This window comes from Sinocyclocheilus anshuiensis, unplaced genomic scaffold (assembly GCF_001515605.1).
Source record: "Sinocyclocheilus anshuiensis isolate Anshui unplaced genomic scaffold, SAMN03320099.WGS_v1.1 scaffold802, whole genome shotgun sequence".
In the NCBI taxonomy this organism is placed as follows: domain Eukaryota; kingdom Metazoa; phylum Chordata; class Actinopteri; order Cypriniformes; family Cyprinidae; genus Sinocyclocheilus; species Sinocyclocheilus anshuiensis.
Window position 1 is genome coordinate 164311 of NW_015547667.1, and position 17075 is coordinate 181385.

Consider the following 17075-nt stretch of genomic DNA (forward strand, 5'->3'; position numbering starts at 1 on the left):
GGCAGCCCAACCACGGGAGTTCCAGCCTGGCGACCGAGTCATGGTCCTAGTCCCCAACGCGGCCTGCAAATTCCTGGCCACCTGGCAGGGTCCCTATACGGTGCTGGAGAAGATTGGGCCGGTGACGTACCGGGTGCGTCAGCCAGGAAGGAGGAGAGCCGAGCAGCTCTACCACATTAACCTCCTGAAGAAGTGGATGGGGACTAGAGACCAGCTCGCGGCCCTCGCCATCTCTGATCCCGTGGTTGTTGACGTCAACCCCCACCTCTCGGCTGCCCAGAAGAGGGAGCTGCAGCACCTGGTCGGTCAGTTCTCTGATGTGTTCTCCTCTCTTCCCGGGCGGACCAACGTCCTGCAGCACAACATCCGGACGCCGCCAGGGGTCGTCGTCAGGCAACGGCCCTACAGCGTCCTGGAGGTTCGTCGGCGAGCTATTGAGGAGGAAATTCGACAGATGCTGAAGTTGGGGGTGATAGAACCATCACACAGCCCATGGGCCAGCCCCATCGTGATGGTCCCGAAACCGGACAGCACCCTCCGTTTCTGCAACGACTTCCGTCGCCTCAACGAGGTATCCGAGTTCGACGGATACCCCATGCCTCGGGTGGATGAACTGTTGGACCGGCTGGGAACGGCCCGGTATATCTCTACGTTGGATCTCACCAAAGGCTACTGGCAGGTACTCAGTGGATGGCCCGTGCCAAGGATACCAATGCCAGGGTGACCCGATGTTTCCTCGCGCTCGAGGACTTCCACTTCGAGGTACGACATCGGGCTGGAGCCGCGAACGCCAACGCGGATGGCCTCTCTCGGATCTGGGCAGCTTTCGCAGGTTTGTCAGGGGTCACTCCCCACCCCCTATCTCTCCCCTACTGTCTCATATCGTTAACAGGACCAGGACGACGCTTAGGGGGGGGGAGTGTGACGAGCGTCCCGGAGCCTCATCAGCGTCGCCCTGGAAACAAGCGAGGAGCACCTGGCCAGCATCATCTGCACGGACCCTCTGCACTGGGAAGACGGAAGAGAGCACTCACGGAACCGGAGCACCTACCTGGACCTTTCTCACTGGCACCCATCACCCCAATAAATCCACCCTCCGGGGTATTGATTGAGATTACTTGTCGTGTGATTCTTCACCCCGTTACACCATATATAAACATATGCTATCTACGTACCTCACTGTATAATGCACCTTCTGTTTATACTCAGTGTATAATACACCTTCTGTTTATACTTTCCTTGCACCCTATGTTGTATGTACAGTCATTTGCATTGAGCTGGTCTCTGCCCTCCTACCTCATAACTTGCACTATATGTCATAAAGCTTAATGTATATACACATAATCTATATTTATTTATATACTCTGTTATTTGCACTTCTGGTTAGATGCTAACTGCATTTCATTGGCTGTGTACTTGTACTCTGCACAGTGACAATAAAGTTGAATCTAATCTAAAAAAACAAAATTATGCTTACATATTTAATGCACGCACTTTACGATGCAATCCTCAGTAATTACATCAAATTAAAGTTGTTCAAGTAAACAAATATTTCCAACCCATAGAGGATTATAACATAACTAGATTGATCATCTTAAACAAATCCTCCGTGATCGAGTGCAATGACAGAACAGCATTATACTGTATATAAAAAAGGAAGGTTAATCATAATAAATATAATGCAAGAATAAACAAAATAATATCAAAAATAAATGTAAATCAGTCCAATTAATCCTGTAATTTGAGCAGCGTGCTGCTATTCATTAATGTCATGACTGGCAACAGTTGCAGCGCTGACAATCGCATCGATCAGAAGACTGTTTCTAATATTGACATTTATTGCTAAGTCCAACTAAATTCTTTTTTTTTCCACAAAACTGCATCTGTCCATTGACAATAATGCAATAAAAATTCCTTTATGCTACTACTCGGAGCTGGATGTGACGACACGCGGACTACGAGAAAGGTCTATTAGTTCACCTGTTTCGAGTCTTTGGATTTTTCGAGCCGTTCGTTCATCACGTGATAGCCCCATAACTCAAACCCGAAGTGGTACATGTTCTCTGTGCCCTGTCTGGACTTTTATGTTGAAGTACATCATGTGCCTTGTTTGTAGTCGGTTTGTAGTCCATTTGTGTATTGGTTCCCTGTGATTAGGTTCCCCGGGTGTTTCCCATTTACCACGCCCCCTTGTTATCTTGTTCTCCTGTGTATAAATAGCCCTTGCATTTCACTTTTGCTTTGTCAGTTGTTGAATGTTATTATGCCGTTGTCTGCCCGTGTTTTGGTTCTCTGTTTCCCAGTGTTTCTGGTACATAATAATAATAATAATAATAATTACATTTATATAGCGCATTTTTAGGCACTCAAAGAGCTTTACATTGTCAGGGGGTATCTCCTCATCCACCACCAGTGTGCAGCATCCACCTGGATGATGCGACGGCAGCCATAGTGCGCCAGAATGTCCACCACACACCAGCTTATTAGTGGAGAGGAGACAGAGTGATGAAGCCAATCAGCAGATCTGGGGATTGTTAGGAGGCCATGATGGTCAGAGGCCGATGGGCAAATTTGGCCAGGATGCCGAGGTCACACCTCTACTACTTTTGAAAGACATCCTGGGATTTTTAATGACGACAGAGAGTCAGGACCTCGGTTTAACGTCTCATCCGAAGGACGGTGCTTGTTGACAGTATAGTGTCCCCATCAATATACTGGGGTGCTAGGACCCACACAGACCACAGGGTGAGCACCCCCTGCTGGCCTCACTAGCACCTCTTCCAGCAGCAACCTAGTTTTCCCAGGAGGTCTCCCATCCAGGTACCGACCAGGCTCAACCCTGCTTAGCTTCAGTGGGCGACCAGTCTTGGGCTACAGGGTGGCTGCCGGTTCTTTGTTCACTTAGTCTTTTTATTAAACCACCTGCACTTAGCTCAATGACTAAGCCTGTTTCCTTCAGCCTCCACATATAACAGTACAACTGACCAACAGCTATGGATCTAGCAGGTATGCGGCTCCTTCTCCTGCGCCAGGGCGAGCGTCCCCTTTTTGGACTTGGCTTACCATAAACAATTTCCGGACAGTTCGCTCATGAGATTTTTTCTGGACTTAATGAGCCACTCAAATGCCAACTTTTCTGTGCTTGTCCTCGAGGGACATTTTGTGAGTATGTGGAGCTAGCCCTTCAACTCGGTGTATCTTCCTTCACTGTGGGGGAGGTGGAGGAGGATTCCAACAAGGTCACTCCCGAATCCCCTAAACATGTTTTGGGGGCGGGCTACGCTCCTCATGCTCCGGCGTACACGAAGCTTGGGCCGTCTGGACCTACTGGACCCATCTCGGGACAGACGAGACTGGCGTCCAGTGTGGCAGATCCGCCGCTGACAACTGCATGAGCAGCCGGCATCCCGAGGCCTTCCCCGGCTGCTACGCTCTCAAGTCCGCCGGCCACAGTGCCATCTGTCTCGGAGGTAGAGGTTTTCCATGCTCCCTGTCATGGCTACGGCCATTTTGTGCGTTTGGGCTGTGCACACCTCGCCAGTTTCTCCCGAGACAGTGGCAGCTTCCTTCTCCGAGCTCTCTGTGTTCCCTGTGGCCTCTGTTGCGGCTGTGGACTCTGCTTCTGAACTCTCTGTGTTCCCTGAGGCCACTGTTACGGCCGTGAATGCCATTTCTGAACTTTCTGTGTCCATTGAATCCTCCATTATGACTGCTGACACTGTTTCTGAACTCTCTGTCTGCCATGTCTCAGCCAAGATGGCCGTCTATGAACTCTCTGCTGGTTCAGCCATGGCCAAGGAGGCCGCCGGTGAGCCCTCTGACTGTCCCGTCATGGCCATGAAGGCTGTCTGTGAACTCTCTGACTGTCCTGTCACGGTTATGGAGGCCATCTGTGAACTCTCTGCCTGCCCTGTTATGGCCGAAAAGGCCGTTGTTGACCTCTCAGTGATCTCTGCTCCAGTTCCACCTGATCCAACTTGGTGGTCACCTGCCTCAGTAGCTCCACATTGGTTGTTCTCTGCTCTGTTGTGGTGGTCATCTGCTCCCCGTGGGGATCTTTGCTCCCATCTGCTCTGCTGTGGTGGTCATTTGCTCCTCCGTGGGGACCTGCAGACCCATCTGCTCTGCAGTGGTGGTCATCTGCTCCGCCATGGTACTCTTTAGCGCTGCCTGCTCCACCCTGGTGGTCCTCTGCTCTGCCTTGGCGCACTTCAACTCCGCCAGCTCCATCCTGGACTCCCGATCTTCCGGCTCCGCCCTGGCCTCCTGAACTGCCTGCTCTGCCCTGGCCTCCGGCTCTGCCTGCTCCACCCTGGTCACTTGCTCCACCTCAGTCTCCACGCCCTTTTCCACTCCATGGGCTTGGCCCACCATCCCTCCCCCCCGTTCCGCAAAGAGCACTCGTGGGAAATGCTGGTATCGTCACTTTTTTAATTTCAGTATCAACTGGTACTGAAGTCAGTACTTTAGACAACACTACAGTGGCTGCTGTGCCATGCTTTTGCATCGGTTAAGTCTGTTTAGCTTCAGTCACACTACGTGATAGAGTGCATGACAGCTACAGCTTATTTTCCATTTGTTATTCTTAGGGGTTGCCGACCCCTGATCTATGAATAACTGTCTTTTACCTGGAGACTCAATCAGGTACCCAAAATTTCAGGAAATGAGACCTCTGGCCTTTCCATTGGGTCTTTTGTCCAGTCACAGATACTCTATGGACAATATGACCCAATACAGCTCAGTTTTTCTATATATCTTGCTTTGTGGAGTGGTAGAAGTGATTCTATGTAGGCCATACTGGGCCAACACTATGTTTTTCCAGTCAAGGTAAAGGACTGTTTTCCCCATGCCCCCAGCTATGACTAGACACCTTCTATTGCTGCGTTAGAGACAAGGTCGGGTGTGGAAACATTGGAGTTGAAATGTCCCACTTCCAACCTCTCTGAGATCCAGTCAATCACACATCACATTCACATGTTGACCACATGATGGCGCCATAACACAACGAGAGCATTTCGTGGTTTTGTGTCAATTATGGCAAAAACACAAAACAATTAGCAGTGACGTCAAATGACGTGTCTCGCTGAGGTCGGGATTGATCGATATGCTCTGAGTTCACAGGTCGGATGTCCGACTTCAAGAAGAGTTCTAGATGTTTTTTCCAAATAGGAAGATGGAAAAATCTGGATTTCGAGTTGCCTGGAATGCAGCATATGTTTGCAACCCTATGCATGTACAGATATCTATATCTGCAATAGACTTAAGCAGATGATTTTGCTAAACTAACACAAATTAACAAGACAAAGCCTTTAGCTTCACCACAACGTAGCATTAGCTTTAGCTTTATCACAACATTTTAAACGTACTATAGTTTAAAAACATGTAATATTGAGTTAATACATGCAATATTGAGTTAAAAATACAAACCAACACATTCTTATCTGTGAACGTTTATCCAATTTCTTCAGGAATTTAAATTTTGGTGTTTTTTACAACCTGAGGCTGCGCAATGTTGTGGCATCTCATTAATCTCATTGAAATTCATTGATCATCCACAAAACATGTTCAACACATGCTGTAATATACCGCTCATTGCCATATATGTGTGCAATGAATTAGTGAAGTAGTTTGCAGTATACAATGATAAACATTTTAACTGTATTGCTATGTAGTTACTTTGAACTGTAAGAATAAATGTAAATTTCATTGAAATGACACAGAGACTCTTACCTTCATCAGTCCAGTGTGTTTGTAGAGTTTTGCAGCAGCTTGAGTCTCGTCTTCATGAACTGTAATGACAAACATGTTCATCAAAACATGGAGAATATTGCTGATTCACAAATAAGGCTCACTGTTTTTACAGATGTGTGAGCTGTAGATTCACTCGACCTGTGTCTCTGTGTTTCCTGCAGGTACAAAACATCCCAATTCCAGCCAAAATCACCAGAGATCCAGCAGCAGAACTCAGCACTATTATCACAGATACTGAGACTGGAGGATGTGATGTAAGATGTAAAATAGGAGGTGTTGGAGACTGTGATGGAGTCAAAATAATTAAAAATAATTAAACCACACTAGTGGTTAGAAATATACCTGCATGCATCTTGAATGATGCATGATCAATTTTTTTTCTTGTTTGTTGAGATGCCAAACTTTCAGCTTCACGAGTCACTGCGTATATATGCCTATATGACAGGACATGCACGAGCAAATGATGTGTGTATGCAACTGATTATAGATCAAAATGTATTTTGGTAAGAACATGGTTTGGAAAATTTTTTATTTTTTTATTTTGTAACTATTATCAGAAAAAAAAATTACATACTATAGCTTTACAGTAATTAGCGCTGCATCTGTTTATTTATGTCTGCTTCTGACCCGCATGAAGGATGTGTAAAAAATACTTCATCTGACACTGATGATGACATGATTTCAAAAATATTTTGTCTTTACACTGAACACTTTTGTCTTATTTATGGTCTCTAAATTAATGTTTTCAAAGATCTTAAAAAAAAAATGTGCGATTTTTGATTCATAAAAAATACTTTCTTTTTTTTATGAATGGCAGCAAAAATTACACTAATTGTGACTCACCATAGACAGTAACACTCAATCTGTTTGTGATCGGTTTGATTCCTTTGATTATTATTTGATAAAGTCCAGAGTCTGTGGTTCTGGTGTTTGTGATGGTCAGAGATCCAGTCTGATGATCCAGCTGCAGTCTCTCTCTGAATCTCCCATCAAGAACTTCATTGTAGGTGTTGAAGATTCCAGCCTCTTTATTAGTTAGAGCTATACGAGTCTCTGGATGTCCAAATGTCCATGTTATCAGATCCTGTGTCTGTATTTCAGTAACATCATATTCTAGAGTGACTGAATCTCCCTCTGTCACTGACACTGACTTCACTGCATCAACACCAAATACGCCTGAACAACATAAAAAAGATGTTTAAATAACTTAGTTTACTAAACAGTTGTACATTTAAAATGTCCAAACACACAACATCATACACAGAAAACTCTTTAACTTCAGATGAGAATTGCGTCACGAACTAAAGCAGCTGCTGTTTGAGCTTCAGTGTTTTTATCTAAAGGACATTTAGAAAAAACAAACACTGAAACAGACTGAAATCATAAAAACACATTTCAAACTGACCAACCAGATGCCACAAACAGAACCAAAATCTGTGAAATATCTTTAACAATTTCAGTCCACAAATATGAAAAGACAAACTCTTCAAAACTGGTTCAGTAAAGGCGGGCGTACATGGTGCGATTCTGAAGGTCGGAACATCGTGAGCTCTGGCACATGTCACGATTGAGTTTATCCGAAAATTGTACGGAGGCAGTCACACACGACACGAATTTACTACGATTTTGCAAACTCTGACGTAAGCATTACGTTTCGCGCCATTCATAAAAATATGGAATCTGAGGACTAAATTGTTTTCTTTGTGGCAGGCGGCTTGTGACGTCCAAAAGAAAAAAAAAACGAAGACAAAGGACATGGCAAAGAGAATGGCTGAAAAGCAGAGAAAAGCATGGACTTTCTGTTCTTCATAAAGAACTCGAGGGAGTAGGCCATTTCTGAATTTCTGCTCGTTTTGCCGGAAATACAACAGGCATATTCATTCATAAAGCTGAACGGCAAATTTGGCACATTCGGAATAACAAATAAAAAATAGAACTGTATAATTAAACTAAAATTATTATAGACTATATGGTTTTTGTCATCTTCTGATTGGTCAACTTCAGATAGATCGCCAAATCGTCTTGTTCAACCGCACATACGCCACTAATTTAAACCGACAGCATCCGATTTTTTTTACGTTTGAAAATTATCGGGAGGACGGGAGGTGCTCGTAACGTCTCGGATCGGCCCGTAATTCTTCTCACACAGATGAGGTCTGATCTGTAGTAAAGTCATGCGGAAACTTTACTGTCAACTAAAATAACCACTTATTTATTCAGTGTTGATGCGTGTGACCATCTAGCTCCTTCTTGCACTCTCTGTCACTTTGAGCTCCAGTAGGCCTCAACTTCCTGTAGATCAATGTTGTATTTTTCAACAGAAATAAACTGGCCCATACCATGGTCAGTGACTAGAGAAGTTAAAGGTGTCTTAAAGCAGCATTTGATCTGATCATGAGAGTTAGAGTGTTTGACTCTGCTCTCTCCTGGAACTGTCTTCAGCTCGTTTGTTGTTCATTTCTTATCAAATGTCTCAATTGTTTCTCCTCTCAGACTGATTTCAGAGTTTCTCTAATGGCTTTATAGAGCAGGAACAGATCATCTGCTAGAACTGAGTAGAAAAGTGTTCTCTTACATGAAAATATGATTAATATTCAACCACTATTTTGTATTTAAGTATGAGGTTCAAATACTTCATTTTGGTGACTTTTTTATGCACAAATTTCTGCTGGATTAGCTTGTGTTGTAATAGCGTGTAATTTGTGCTGGTATTTTAAAAGCACACTTTCTGATGCACCAAAAAAATTTAACTACAATATTGTCAAATTGCTTACCAAGAACATGTACCACCTTAAAAATTCATATAATAACATAAATGCATGAGATTCTCCTGATTCATAAAACCACTTACCAGCAGGACGTTTCTGCTTAAAATCAGCAAAGTGATTCTCCGAAATGGAAAGAGGAAAATGAATGCATACACAATTCAGGATGATAGATCGTAGAGAACTATCCTCCTTCACAGTGCAGCTCAACAGTTGGGCCTCAAAGGTCAGCCTGAAGACCTCCCACTCTGAACAACCAGGCAGGAGTTACAGGTTCTCCGAGGTGCAGCACTCTCATTTGTGATCTCGCCAATTGCTCAGCTGACTTAGAAGCGGTCTGTCCTGTGTTGCTCATTTAATCGGATTACCCCCATCTGGGGGTAGCAAGTAGAGAAATTCTGGCAGACGGAATTACTACCCTGGCACAATGAAAAGACCATCAGATCCAGACAGGACCAGGAGGCGTTGGAAGTTTTGGAAAGGAGGACAGTAAGGGTGAGGTGGATGGTGTCAAGCGATATGCAACCCCTCTCTTGCTTGTCAAGAACATGCATGAACTCAAAGCACATAAAGAGGCCATCTTATCGCACCTAAGGGCCATTGAAAGGAGACTAGCCAAAAATCTGGAGCAAGCAGCCGTTTATACCACAGAGATTTCAAAACTGGAGCGATCAGGCTATATTAACAAATTGCCACAAAATGCGGTGACATCCTGCTCCTAGTTCATCCTGCACCACATGGTGCAGCACAACGGGAAAAACATGATAGTTTTATCTGTTCGTTCCAGTATCGCGGACAAAATCTGAATGAGCTTCTGCTCCCAGGACCAGTGTTAGGGGCCATCCCTACTTGCAGTGCTTCTCAGATTTAGGGAACATTTAGTGGCAGTCAGCAGCGACATCAAGCAGATGTTCCACCAAGTTAGACTGCTCCCAGAAGACAAACCACTCTTGTGCTTCCTCTAAGGAGATCTAAATGTACAGGAACCAAACAGAGTGTACGAATGGCAAGTCCTCCCTTTCGTCACCACCTGCAGCCCCTGCTGTGCCATCTTTGCACTAAAGAAACACGTCCTTGATAATAGCCAAACCCGGAGATGATGTCCGCAATTCTGTGTTGAAATCCTTTTATGTAGACAACTACCTACAAAGTTTCTCTTCAGTAGAAGAAGCAATATTTTTGTTGACAGAATCAGGAACCTGCTAGCAGATGGAGGCTTTGAGCTGAGGCAGTGTTTCAGCAATGCCCCCTCAACGATAAGTCACCTGCCCCACGATTCCATATTGAACAGGGCAGAACTCTGGAATTCACAAGGCCGAACGGACATCTAGGAATCGAAATTAGGGCTCCTCTGGAACCATCAGTCTGACACAACATCCTACAAATACTGTACCAAAGACAGTAGTGAGACTACCATGCGCAACATATATAGAGTGTGGGATAAAAACAAGATTGAGATTATCCACACTTGCCTACAGATCTGCTACAAACATGGACGAAGTGGGAGGGGGAGCTACCAGCCCTACAAAATATCTTTCTTCTTCTGTTACTGTAGCTCCACACAGCACCTGCAAACTGAGTTGAACCTGCCCATACGGCAGACGATCTTGTGGACTGACCCCAGCACTGTCCTCACATGGTTCTGACTATTGCCGATTCAAAGTATCTGTTGGGATTCAGGTCGCAGAGATCTAGGATGTCATAGAGCAACACAGCTGTCAATATGAACCCTCCACAAGCAATCCAGCAGATGACATCACTCTGGGAAGGAGTCTCTGTGAGCTAGGCCTGGAAAGCCGTTGGTGCCAAGAACCACTCTTCCTGAAAGATGCTCCCAATCTGTGGCCTGAATGCCCCATTCCAGAGGAACTAGACAATAATGAATTTCATAAGGTTGGTACCTGTACTCTTGTCTGTCCCATCAGACTTAGAACAACTAAGTACTGGTAAACTGCTTGCTTGCAACAGCCAACTAAGAGCACTGGTCCTGGAACTCGATGGAGAATCAAAATTAATCGGTGAGTCGGTGGACGTTTATGACATATTCCCTACCTGGAACCTGACAACATGCACCCTATTGTACTGGATACAAGGCATCCCATCACAAAACGTATAATCCAAAGTTATGATTCTAAACTTTGTCATCCAGGTCCTGAGAGGGTGTTCGCTGAACTCCACCGTAAATACTGGGTTCTGCGTGGAAGAGAGGCCATCAAGCGTTTGCAGCGAGAGTTAGTCCCAAGCGTTTGCAGAGAGGTGGTCCCAGATCTGCAGAGACAACTGGCAAAACAGCAGACTGAATTCCATTTCAATTCTCCTAACTCACCACACTTTGTGGGCTGCTGGGAGCAAGAAATTTGCTCTCTGAAAAATGCACTGATGGTTACTCTAGGAACTCAATCAGTGACCATAGAGAGTCTTCAAACTGTGCTGGTGGAGATTGAAGGAATTTTGAACTCCAAACCTCTGGGATATACATCATCCAATGCTTTCGATCCTGACCCCATTACTCCAAATTCTCTCCTAATAGGGTAGTCATATGCTTCACTTCCCCTGATAGTATACCCCCAGTCTGAGTTGCTCAGCTGACGTCGATGGCACCCCAGCCAGTTCCTTGCAGACCAATTCTAGAGACAATACCTCAAAATCTACCTCCCAGGTCTTCAAAGCCATCAAAAATGGCAAAATGATACTCCAGACATCCATTTTGACACTACAGTGTTGATCATCGACCCACAGCTACCCAGAGCTCTCTGGCCTGTGGAAAAGGTGTCAGAAGTATACCCTGGAGCTGACACCAAATTAAGGACAGCCATGGTTCAGACGGGAGAAAAAGCTTACACCCCGACCAGTTGCATGCCTTATACAATTACCTGCCATTCCTGATTAAAGTAACTGTAAATCCCACGGCAGAATAGAAGCCTTTTGTATATGTACATATACAGGCCACGGGTTGCTATTATTCTAACCTCTCTCTCCTAAATCTCTCCTTCTGCATCTTGAGACATGCGCACATGCAGAGCACTTTACCTGAGCCAGTCAGTGTCCAGAAACCTTGACCATGTGATCTCCTCCACCCTCACAGAGGCTGTAGTTCAGTGCAGCGGGATACAGAGTTGGACGTTAAAGTTTCTGCGGCATAACTTTTTTATGGACTGTTCATAGATCGCCTTTTGGATGCAGTGTTATGCATGAATGCAAAAGTAAGTTTGCAATCATTAAATATGTGGTTGATGAGAGACTAATCTGTTCTTGTACACGAGTTATTATGCCAGTGAGGTAACAATATGTGTATGCGTGTATTCATAATAAGCGTACCTGTAACCCTGTAATTTTGTAAGGATGGATTTTACCAAAACTGAATTCAAGATTCCTATCCCGTAATAAAACAATAAAATGCACTAATCTGAAGAGAGGATCTACGAGAAAGAGCACAGGACAACAGCTGGCCCAATCTCATCTCTTCCCACCATGCTGAGTTCTTGACTCCTCACACCCTTTCCTTCCCCTCAGGTCTCAGTCAGTCATGCAAATTTCACAAATCTATTGTTTCAAGCTGTTTTATGTGTGTTCAATATAAATACTTCAGGTGCGACTGGTAAGATGGTTTCACTCTCACATCAATAGGACAGACAATAATAAAGAAAACAAAACCTGTTCTTCAGATGTGGGAGCTGCCCCAATAAAGATCTTTGATAACCATTTGCTTTTTAAATACCCAAAACTAGGTGTGTGACCTTTTAGGTTACAAGATCCTAACAAACCAAAACTGATTTGAAGATTTCTTTGTTCTGGTCTGGGTATTTAAGCGAAGTGGCAAATCACTACTTTGGGATTCTGTAGTCAGAAAACCCCATACCGCACATGTGAGACTCTGGAGCTTTGCACTAGAACTCACATACTGCTGTGTGTCTCTCTATTGCCAGGTATGCTGACTTCTTGAAAATGATTAGTTCAGCCATGAAACTCTATTCGCGCTCTAATTGGTTCATTCAATTAAATGTCCTCAGCCAATCAGGTTTACATACTCATTACCGTGTATATATATAATTCGGACGTATGTTTCGCATGCCATGTCTGCGCGCAATGCGTATCCTCCTATTAGCCCACCACCTCCCCAGCACCACCTGCCTAGATCTGCTATGGGGATCTTCCTCTCTCTCTAGCAGCAGCAGCAACAGCATGTTCCTTTTATTTTATGATCTGAGCATTTAGCTGAAGCAAGTCTACTTGCTCCGCAGCAGCGTAGCAGATCTAGTCCGCCAAGACCAAACTATGTACATTCTGTTTTATAATAATAAAGATGTATCTATCCTTTCCGAGAGTTGTCATGACTGAACTATTTTTTTAATACTATGTTTTGAACTGTATTTTATATTTTATGCTGATCAGTTGTGTACCATGTATTATTTTTAATTATTTTAATTGATGTTTAATCCTGCCTGGCAAACAATAAATGTGATTCTTGATTTATTCTGCATTATTCTTAAATCATTATTTATAGTAGATTAAAGTGGAGTCTGGTATTACCTCAAATCTGTGTTAAGGATAGATCATTCAGAAGGCTCAATGAATGGAGCATGGGGCACATCATTTGAGACCGTTTCGATTTCTGACTATCACTGCCTTAGTAAGTTGCAGTTTTCGTGAATATACAAAAACTATGCTTTTTGTTTTGAGCAAGCAGAGCGCGGCCAACTTAAAGGTAGATATTCACCCTGCATCCTCTGTCTAAGATCAGAACTGACGAGTTTGTGTCCGTGAGACTACGATCCGGCCGGCGTAAGTTCCTCTGTGTGATACCGGGTCCCTAATGAACGAATAATTGAAAATATGGGATACCCAGAATAATCAAAGATCTAAATTAAATCACAACTAATCTCATGATCAGCCATTATATCGGAAACATTGTAAAATTAGAAGTCATTTTCAATTGGAGTCAGATTAAATTATTCATGGAGTCAGAATCAAATCAGAAACCAAAATGTTATTAAATTAAGATGATTTTTGCAGAAGCGCAAGTAAAAGACCTACACGCATTATACCTTCGCCCATGCCATTGGATTCCGTCGTTGGGCCAAATGGGTGGAACTTACAGTTTATATGTTTGTATACATATCTACATTATTGTGAGTGCTAGAGTTACATTTGTTTTTATTAGTACGAGTTATGTTCCTGTTTGAAGCAAAGTGCATTGTTTATCTCTATATTTAATGGGAAACTCTTGTAAACAACTTGCTACGTGCATGTGCCCTCGTAGCTCAGACAGAGTGATGCTATACAAGCTCCGCAGCGTTAACAAGGTGTCAAGTTACAGTTGTTCGCTGCATATAAGATAGAAGTTACAGTCTGCCTTGTGTATGGCTTTTAATCTTTTGCTAATAATGTTCATGTTCAATTATTAAGCTTAATTTGAGCTGTGTTATTGCCAATATGTTTAATTGTAATTTATTTGTATTATTTATGATATAACAATATCATAAATAATTGGGTTATTCCCATAAAACAAGTGCATCTTCGTTTCATCTCTAATCGGGCAGTCTTTAGTGGGTCAGTACCCTGAGCCGGCAAATAGTTCTATATGGTGAAGAGCTATTAAACCATTTTTTCATAAACATTAACAAAAAATGTTGTAGTAATGTAAATCCATGTATATGTTACACTGCTGAAACTGTTAAAATATACATATAGTTTGTTTCCTACAGAAAGAGCTCGACATAATAAATATAATAAAACATGGAGAGACTATTGAAACTCAAAGTGAGAAAACTTTATTGATAAAGGCAAGCAAATACAGATGACAAATGGACAGCAGTAGTAAAGAGAGACATGTGTGTCTCTTTATTCATTTGTTGTATGTATCTGAGGGAAAAATAAACAATAAAGCCTTTCAAACTTGATTCTTTGCAATCTGACACTGAAAGAGAGAGCACAAACTCAAATAACCATCGGTATTTATGACAAAAACATTGGAAGAACAAAAAACACTTGAAGAGCTTTTAAAGTTCAGCATCTGCTTGAGATTTTTCAATATTTTCTGAAAATGATGAACATATAAAGCCTTAAATTAATATATCAAATATTTATATATGCAGAAATGGTTTGTGAGAAATGGCATCATAAGTCATGTACCTGATGTGTGAATATGTGCTTGATCTGGTTGAGCTCTATTGGATCTGATGTCATAAACCAGAAGAATGACAGTAGCCACGCCCACCAGAGCAGAGAGGACCAAGCAGACGAGCTGGAAACGAGAGAATAAAGAGAAATATAAACAAATCAAATCAACAATCATATTTTCAGTTCAGTGTGTTGAGTATATACACAGTAGTATATATATACAGAGTATATACTTTGTATACACAGTCATCTGAAACTATAAAATGATTTAACAATAAATATGTAAATTGTTAATAAAATAAGAATATTTAAAGGAAATGACAAATGATCTCTACTCACCATTGACAGAAATATTAAAATAAAATGGGTGAAACAAATATTTGACTCACCATAAACCATGAGAATGAAAATTATGCTTATACGGTTGATCTCTACTTCATAATTCCCAGCATGTTCAGGTCTGGTGTTTGTGATAGTCAGAGATCCAGTTTGATTGTCCAGCTTCAGTCTGTCTCTGAATCTCCCATCAAGAACATCCTCATATACAGACATGCTGTCGGTCCGTTTATTGATTTCAGCTATTAAAGTGTTTTTAATCCAAAACCACCACTGAATCAGATCACCATCCTTCATTTCAGTATCAGAGTTTAGAGTGACTGAATCTCCCTCCTTCACTGACACTAACTTCTCCACATCATCAAACACACCTGAAGAACAGAGTTTTTTCACAGATTAAAGCTTTAAAATCACTTAATTTCGGTTTGATGAATCTTTAACAAAATACTTTTAAATCATTTTAAAGTGAATAATATTCTGCAGCAACACAAAGACAAAATATGATGAATGAAAAGATAAATAGATTTATATATGGAACAATAACTAAATAAAAAAGACACTAAATAAAAAAAACTAAATAAAATTGACTTTAATGTTTAACGTCATACTAAAACTAATGCTGTTGGGTATTTGAACTTCATAATTATTTTGTTATATTTAATCAATCACTAATAACTGATTTAATCAATCAGTAATAACCTGATAACCGATTTCAACCCATGTTTTTCCTCACTGCAGTTTCAAGGAGAAAATATTTAAACAATGGTGTTGACTTATGAATATGCACATGTTTTGCCTTAAAGCAGGGCTATTCAATTAGCTTCATCTGAGGGCCAAGTGGGTGGGGGCATCGTCCCAATCTCTTTAATATATTTATATTATCATAACATGAAATTGAACTTCCAAATTAATTTAGAAACAACATAAAGATGGTATATTTTAAATATGTTTAATGGCATTTTTTTTTACTAAGAAGCCTACTATTAATGAAGGCCAGTATCATTGATACCAATACTGCTACTGATATCTCTATTAAATGCCTTTTCCCTCAGTTTTAGCTATTAATTATAGCCATTCAACATTACAGTATAATTGAAAGCCATTATTTTTAACACTTAATAGGCTCTGAAAAATATGACAACTTTTAATTTAAGTGAACTTAAAACAATCTTCACATAAACAATAAATTGTATATGTATAAACTATAAAATTAATATATATACATTTTCATTCACACTACAAAATTTAATCAGCAACTAGAGCAGTGGATTGATTTCTCTTTTTCTTTTGTTCTTTGATTTCCATCAATGACAGACTTCATCAGGTTTCCCTTTAAAAGCAGTGCTGTGTCTTTAAAACCTGATGCATGTGACGTGGATCTGACACACATCCGGTTTTCTCCCAACTCTTTACAGACTTTATAACTCCTTTAAGACCATATTTACGAGGTCACTCGACAAAAGCCAGCATTTTGACATAATTGTGTGTGTTTTTGTCTGTTGTAGCCATGGCCGTACCCAGGCTTTGAAAATTAGTGAGGTCCTGGAGGGGGGTGATGGGGGTTGGTGTTAAAAAATTGTGTTATAATAACCCCTACAAATACAACTCATTATATACACTATAAACACTTTAAAGGAGACAGACATGTAGATGTTTGTGAAAGATGTTTTCTCTGTTTTGGAGGGATGATTATTTTTAAATCATACCCTATTTATTGCATCAAAATGTGTTAATACTTTACTATATTTAAGGGTGGATAATTTTATCAGTTGTTTATTGCAACAATGCATAACTACAATAACTTTGTCTAGTGCTCTTATGAAAGTTTATAGCATGTTTTGTGAAAATGTAACTAGACTGAATGACATGGCATAGACTTCTTCGTGGCTAGTTTGTGCGTATTTCATTTCATTCTGTAACCTACTTGTTCTACAGATCTGTGTGTACTAGTGTTAAATGCTACTGTTTTTGACAGCGTTGATAACGTTTATGACAGATAATATCGTAATAATTTTTGCATTTCCCTTACCGAATGTTGTATCCTGTCAGCAAAAACCTGTCCATGGGCTTTTTTGATTGCTTTCAGTTTAAGTGAACACGCAG

At 41.6% G+C, this 17075-nt stretch overlaps 1 long non-coding RNA gene and 1 pseudogene across 1 annotated transcript in view; both read right to left on the reverse strand.

The window, feature by feature from the left end:
* Positions 1-5997, reverse strand: part of LOC107702649 (uncharacterized) — an 8481-nt gene extending 2484 nt beyond the window's left edge. The window contains exons 1-2 of the long non-coding RNA XR_001635782.1: positions 5987-5997; positions 4342-4344 (exon numbers count right to left, since the gene is read on the reverse strand). This is a non-coding gene — a long non-coding RNA (uncharacterized LOC107702649). The remainder of the gene's footprint in view (positions 1-4341; positions 4345-5986) is intronic.
* Positions 1-17075, reverse strand: part of LOC107702609 (uncharacterized) — a 91020-nt pseudogene that overhangs the window by 62160 nt on the left and 11785 nt on the right.